Consider the following 6,777-nt stretch of genomic DNA (forward strand, 5'->3'; position numbering starts at 1 on the left):
CCGGATACTACTGAATCTATCCGAATTAGTGGTATCCGAATCACCGAGCTAATTGAACCGATTAATTCCGAATTAAGCGATATAAATATAAATCATACTATCGTCGATTCTATTAATGAACCCAAACGTGCTGCGCCGTTAATCCTAATGGGTCGCGTCCAAGGATATACGACGCATGTAATGATTGATACCGGAGCCGAAACGTCGCTAATTTCTAATGAATTTGTTGACGAGCTAAAATTAGAGAAAATACCGTTAATTAAACCGTTAAATATTAAGGGAATCGGTGGTACGCGCGGATTCCCGGTGACACATTACTGTGTTGCCGCGATACAAGTACAAAATCGAATCGTCGACCATGCTTTTTATATTAGGCCAACTGTCGACGATATTAAAGTACTATTAGGCCAAGATTTTTTGGCAAATACCGCTTACACTGTACGCAAAAATGAGCTGCAGTGGATTCGCACGATTAATACCGCTATTATAGTAAATCCAAGTACAGTAGAAATATCGACACCGAGTAATAGTAACGAAATTGTTCCGATACCCGTGGCATCGGAACCCACTATTAATGTTGCTATAATTCCTAATAAATCAACCGCTAATACCGAAATTGTTCCGATACCCGTGGCAAAAGCCACGTTTGGTGAGCTATGGCAGGAATACCGAGTTTTTGTATTTGAAGTACAAGAACTAACCGAATTGTTTCATAAGTCTCGACAGGATATTCTTTTCCTGACAGACGATAGCACGCCAATAGAAGGCGTTAGTCGAGAAGAAGCTGACCAGATGATCGCTAAAATCGAATCAGTTTTTGAAGAAGAATATCGGTTGTTGTTAGAGAAGCAGCAACGATTAAAGGATGCGTTTATTAAGGCAAAATTCTTTATACCGTATGTATTGCGTTCTGAGCTAGAAGATTTGATCAGATTAAAACCGGAACAAATTGCTAAATTACCGTATCGATTGAAAGAAAATTACAAACCGGATAATGTCCCCCCGGAGACGGAGGGCATTATTAAAGCTAACCGCGAACCGAAAGCTAAATTCTGTGAGACAACCGCTGTCATAGAATTTAAAAAAGATGAACCGCCCACGAGATGGGGACTGCAATTTATATCGAACGTTGAACAGGAGAATATCGTATGTAATAATACGAATATCGATTCTCACAAGCCGAATAGTGTAACTAAAAGCGATAGAGTACCAGGCACTAATGAATTGCGAATAAATCAATCAAAATTTGATGCATCAAAGCTAATTATTGTGAATGTAGAACCGGTACAAAGTACTGACTCTACGCCGATTAATAGGGAAACAGATAGGTCTGATCAACCGACTGCTCCCGCCGCTAATGATAAGACTTGGGAATTTTCCGAGTCGCCTAAAGTAGATTCTACTTACCGGGGCGAACGACTTAAATCAATTAAGGTTTTCGCCACCGATAAAATCCTATTAAATCCTGGTACGAATATGGCCACAGTTACGGCATGTTTCGATAAAACCGAAGAATTTGATACCGATAAATTTATGTTTCTACCGAGCCCACATGTTTACATGGAGAGGCATATAAGACCGATCGAAGGCGTCGTTCAACCAGTTAACGGCAAATTCGCTTTGGCGTTATTTAACTTCTATAGCGATCGACAGTCCATTAAAAAAGGACAGTTTATCGGATACTTAGAACCGTATGAGGAGATCGAAAACGATGAGATCTGTATTAATACCGTTTCTTTTGCCGAGCGAACTCCTGAGGAACAGCAGGAGATTAAAGATGCTGTTGATACGTTGAAAATTAATACGAAATTAACCGCTGAACAAATAAATAAAATCAAGGCAGTATTCCTTGATTATCCGGATTTATTTGCGACTAAACGTCGACCGTTTGGTGACGTTACAATCGTTAAACATCATATCGATACCGGAGATACCTTACCGATTAAAAGCAAACCGCACCGTACCTCTTGGAGAGGACGGGAAATTATTGAAGAGCATGTACAGGAAATGCTCGAAAAAGGAATTATTCGCCGTTTTAACAGCAACTGGTGTTTCCCAGTTGTGTTAGCTACAAAGAAGAATCCTGATGGCACTATCGGTACTCGTTTCTGCGTTAATTACATCAAATTGAATGATGTAACTAAAAAGAATAATTATCCGTTACCGTCTCCAGATGAGTTACTTCAATGGTCGCCGACAATGAGTTTTATGTAGGCGTCGATTGCAATGCCGGCTTCTGGCAAATACAGATGGCAGAAGACTCAATCGAAAAAACTGCGTTTATCACGCAGGATGGACTTTTTGAATTTTTACGCATGCCGTTTGGTGTGTGTAATGGACCGGCTACGTTCCAGGAGACAATGAATAAGGCTCTCTCTGGCGTACGAAACGAAAATATCTTCGCGTACCTTGATGATATAATTGTTCCAGCGAAAGACTTTGACGATTTAATTCGCAAAATCAGATTGATGTGCGAGTGCCTTGTTAAAGTTGGTTTTACACTAAAACCGAGTAAATGCCATGTCGGCGAGACCGAGCTTCACTTTCTCGGTCATATCGTTTCGAAGGCAGGAATAAAAACCGATCCGGAGAAAATCTCCGCAATTTCTCAGTACCCGAAACCGCAAACTGAAAAAGATCTTAGATCTTTTCTCGGTTTATGTAATTATTATCGAAAATTCGTTAAAGATTTTGCGAGTCGTACCCGTGCAATGTATGGGTTATTAAAGGGCGAAATCGATGTCAAAAATAATTGGAAAACCGAACATGATACCGAATTTACCGATTTAAAGAATGCATTAATAAATGCACCAGTACTTGTGAAATTCGATCCCAGTAAACCGACTGTCATCGAGTGTGATGCCAGTACAATCGGGATAGGTGCCATTTTACATCAGGATGGTCATCCTATAATTTATGCCAGTAAATTACTAACCGATGCTGAGCGTAAATATCCTATTACCGAACTCGAATGCATGGCAGTTGTATTCGCGTGCCGGAAATTTCGGTATTTTATCGAATATTCGCACTTTTTCGTGCAAACCGATCATCAGGCACTGACAAATTTGTTGCGTTCTGTTTCGCGAAAGGAAGGCCTAAACGGGCGTCTTACACGCTGGGCACTTCAGTTGAGTAGTCATAAAATGACTATTCTGTACCGACCAGGGAAACAATGCGATAACGCTGATGCTCTTAGTCGCCATCCTGTCGGTCCGCCGATCGAAACGGCCGATGATGACGACTGGGATGATATGAAAAACCGAAAATTTAGTACTCCGACTATCAGAGTAACTACAATTACCGATCCCGCTGACCACGAGGAAGGCGAGGATAATTTTCGTTATTATCGGGTAGAACAGGAAAAAGATCCTGTCATCGAGAAGCGTATCCATGCTTTAGAAGGCAGGGCGGAAAGTACGCATTTAATTAAGCGCGATCCCAATTTCGAACTCTGGAATGGAATTCTATATCGGTTAACCGAAAAAGATGGCCGTCTGGACCGTCGTTATGTAGTACCGAAGCATATGCGTGTGGACATTATGCACGCCATGCACGATACTCCAGCGAGTGGTCATTTGGGACCACAGAAAACTTATAAAGCGATAGCGTTGCGTTATTACTGGGACGGCATGGTCGCCCAGATCGATAAATATGTGCGAAATTGCTACTTATGTCAGCATAGGAAAACCGAACGTAAAGCACCACCGGGAAAATTACAACAAATTAAAATTGGTGCACCGTGGTACCGTATGCAAGTGGACCTTAAAGGACCGTTACCGATTACACCGAGAGGCAATACTTATATCGCTGTTGCTATTGATGAATTAACGAAGTTTGTCATTGCTAAAGCGATACCGAATGCGAAAAAGGAAACTGTAGCGAACTTCCTAATTCAGGAAGTATTTTTGCCATATGGCACACCGCATATTCTTAACACCGATCGTGGAACGCATTTCCATAATAAATTATTAGAGGCGATAAATTACCGATTTAAAATACAGCATCATTTTGGTGCTGCTTATCACCCAGTTGGAAGAGGACTTGTCGAACGCCAAATGCAGACAATTGCCGATTCGTTGGCAATGTACGCTGCGGATGGGCGTGAAAAGAATTGGGATACTGTACTGCCGTATGTTATCGCAGGAAAAAACCGAGTAGAAAATAAGACGACGCATATGTCGCCTTATTATGTGTTGTATGGCCGCGAACAGGTTATCCCTGCTGATGTAGCAACGAAAACTAATTTACCGACCGATCACCCATCGATTGCCAAATATATGGCTGAATTACGCCATAATTTAAGTCGAGCACAGGAAATGGCCGAAATTTATTTAAATGAAGAATTTCTTAAAAGCGCTGAGCGACTTAATCGGAAACGTAGTGATGATGACTACCAAATCGGGGAATTAGTCCTTTTGAAAAAGGAAAAGAAAAAGGGCGAAACCGAATCGTTTAGAGAAAAGTTTGGCGGTAGATGGGAAGTTACCGGTTTCCCATATACGAATGCAGTTGAAATTGAAAATAAAGATAAACCAGGAGAAACTCGCATTGTTAATTGCGAGCGTCTCAAGCGTTTTAATACTACCGAAGAAGATCGTAAGGGAATTACTACAATAATCCCAAAGACAGTCGAAAATGGATTTAATGTTCATGCTGAACCGTTCATACCGTCTAATACTGATGAAGTTAATAATACCGTTAGCGATAGAATTGAAAGTAATAATAACGCTGAAAATGACGACGATCAGTGGGAAGTAGAAAGCGTACAAACCGCTGATAATAATCGCAAAAATAAAAATAAGAAATCGATTAAGTTAAAATTTCATGTGCGCCGTGGGAAAAACGGATATGTACATGTGTAGTAATTCTGCGGGAATACTACCGATTCCCCAATTTGTGGTCCGTATCTCTCGCATTATTGGTGGAAATTAATATCGAGTTAATTCCCCGTTATCTTGAGGTTCGTACCTCTTCGATTGTAGCGAGTTCTCCGTTAATATCGCGAATCTCACATTATTCGTGAGAATTATTATCGAAATAATTTCCCCTTACTGTAGAGGTTCATACCTCTCGCTGAACTGTTTACTTATCGAATAATTACCGTAAAAGTAGAAAATCGTTATCGAGCTGATACAATCGATTAATTGCTGAATTAATTTTCGAATTAATTTTAGTAATTAACACACCGAACTCACCGGCTTACTTTGTTGTTGTAGGTACCGAAATGGACAGACAGCAGTCAAATCGCCGATCGAATTCAGGTAATAACACACCGAACGCTCAGAGATTGAGTACAGTTTTAACCGATGTTCAATCTGCGGAAGAACCGCCTCAGATTGAAACTGTACGAGTATCGCGTGGAGTACAAACTGATGATGTTTTTATAACCGACTACGACCAGTACCAAGCATTGGTACGGCGTATGCAAGAAGATGATGGTGAGAATTTTCCACCAGAAGAATCGCCAGAAAATTTGCGTAATATTTCTGCTAATAATCAACCGGCACAAAATGTTGCTATAATCCAACCGACTGCACGCACGGTGGAAACACGGCGCCAGTTTCAATTTTACCGATTAATTTGGGTGCTTCGCGCAGCGAACCGCCATCAGTTCAACCGGTTCGAGATGTACAAAATGAGTCGGCACAAAATGTGCAAAATGTAGCCACTGTAGCACAATCGTCTACTGGGTCTTCACAGGAAGCCCGCAGTGAACCACCGTCGGGACACGGAGTAATTCGATTGAGTTACCCTGTGCCACACGAAATTCAGTTAACCGAACCACCGGTGATTACACCGTTGCCACATACACCGGGAACGCCGCAGATGTATACTGCGTCCGTCAGATATAATAACGAGGAACACTCGTTTATACTGGGACCGCATTAACCACGGTTCCCGGCCAACCGACTGTACAGCCGCGATTAATTTCAATATTAAATCGGCCTGTACTACCGACACCAGTGCCGCCGGTACAACCGCGCATGGTGGTTGCTCCGCCAAATACGACGGTGAGACTCCGACCTACGAATGGAAACGGAAATCCATCGTCGCAACATCGTTTTATAATTTCTCCTACCGATCAGCCGCAGTATCCCGTCAGCCAACTGGTTAGACCGGGTGTTGTTAAAATTAGTCAACCGATTCGGTTGCCAGGTATTATGGCACCGACTCCACCGTTCACGCAGAGTGGCACAGCGCCAACTGCGCAGTCTGATCGCGTGCCAAAGAAAGCTAATGATGGGCAGCCATCACCACCGAAAATACCGCGACTGTCTACAGAGACAGTTGAAAATCAGACAACCGAACCTGTTTTACGCGAATCTGAGCGTAGACAGCGATTGCGCGAAGAACAGGAAGATCTACAGCGGAAGATCTCCCAAGTGCGAGATCAGATAAATCGTAGCTATTTTGATGATAGCGACGATGATGATGAACCGGGTAAATTGCGAATCGACGAACAAAATGTCGAAGTAGCAGAAGTAGACCGATCTATGCAGGATCAGACGGGGGGAAATGTCGAACCTCCAACCCGATCTGCATCACCTGAAATACCGGAACAAATCCCTGTAGTTAAGAAACCGGAAAGTAAAAAACCATCGCCGGAAGATTCGGATGATTCATCGCCAGTACTTGTTACTGTTTCACCGCCCGAACCGTCTACAGCAGTTACAGCAGAAGATGAATTATCTTTAATGCTGGACGCAGCGTTTGAATTTTTTCGTCAATTAAAAAACAGGGAGAGAGCCGCTGCGTTTAATTATTTGTATCAGAATT

The sequence above is a fragment of the Paramacrobiotus metropolitanus genome, unplaced genomic scaffold (genome assembly GCF_019649055.1).
Source record: "Paramacrobiotus metropolitanus isolate TYO unplaced genomic scaffold, Prichtersi_v1.0 Parri_scaffold0000092, whole genome shotgun sequence".
NCBI classification, from domain to species: Eukaryota; Metazoa; Tardigrada; class Eutardigrada; order Parachela; family Macrobiotidae; genus Paramacrobiotus; species Paramacrobiotus metropolitanus.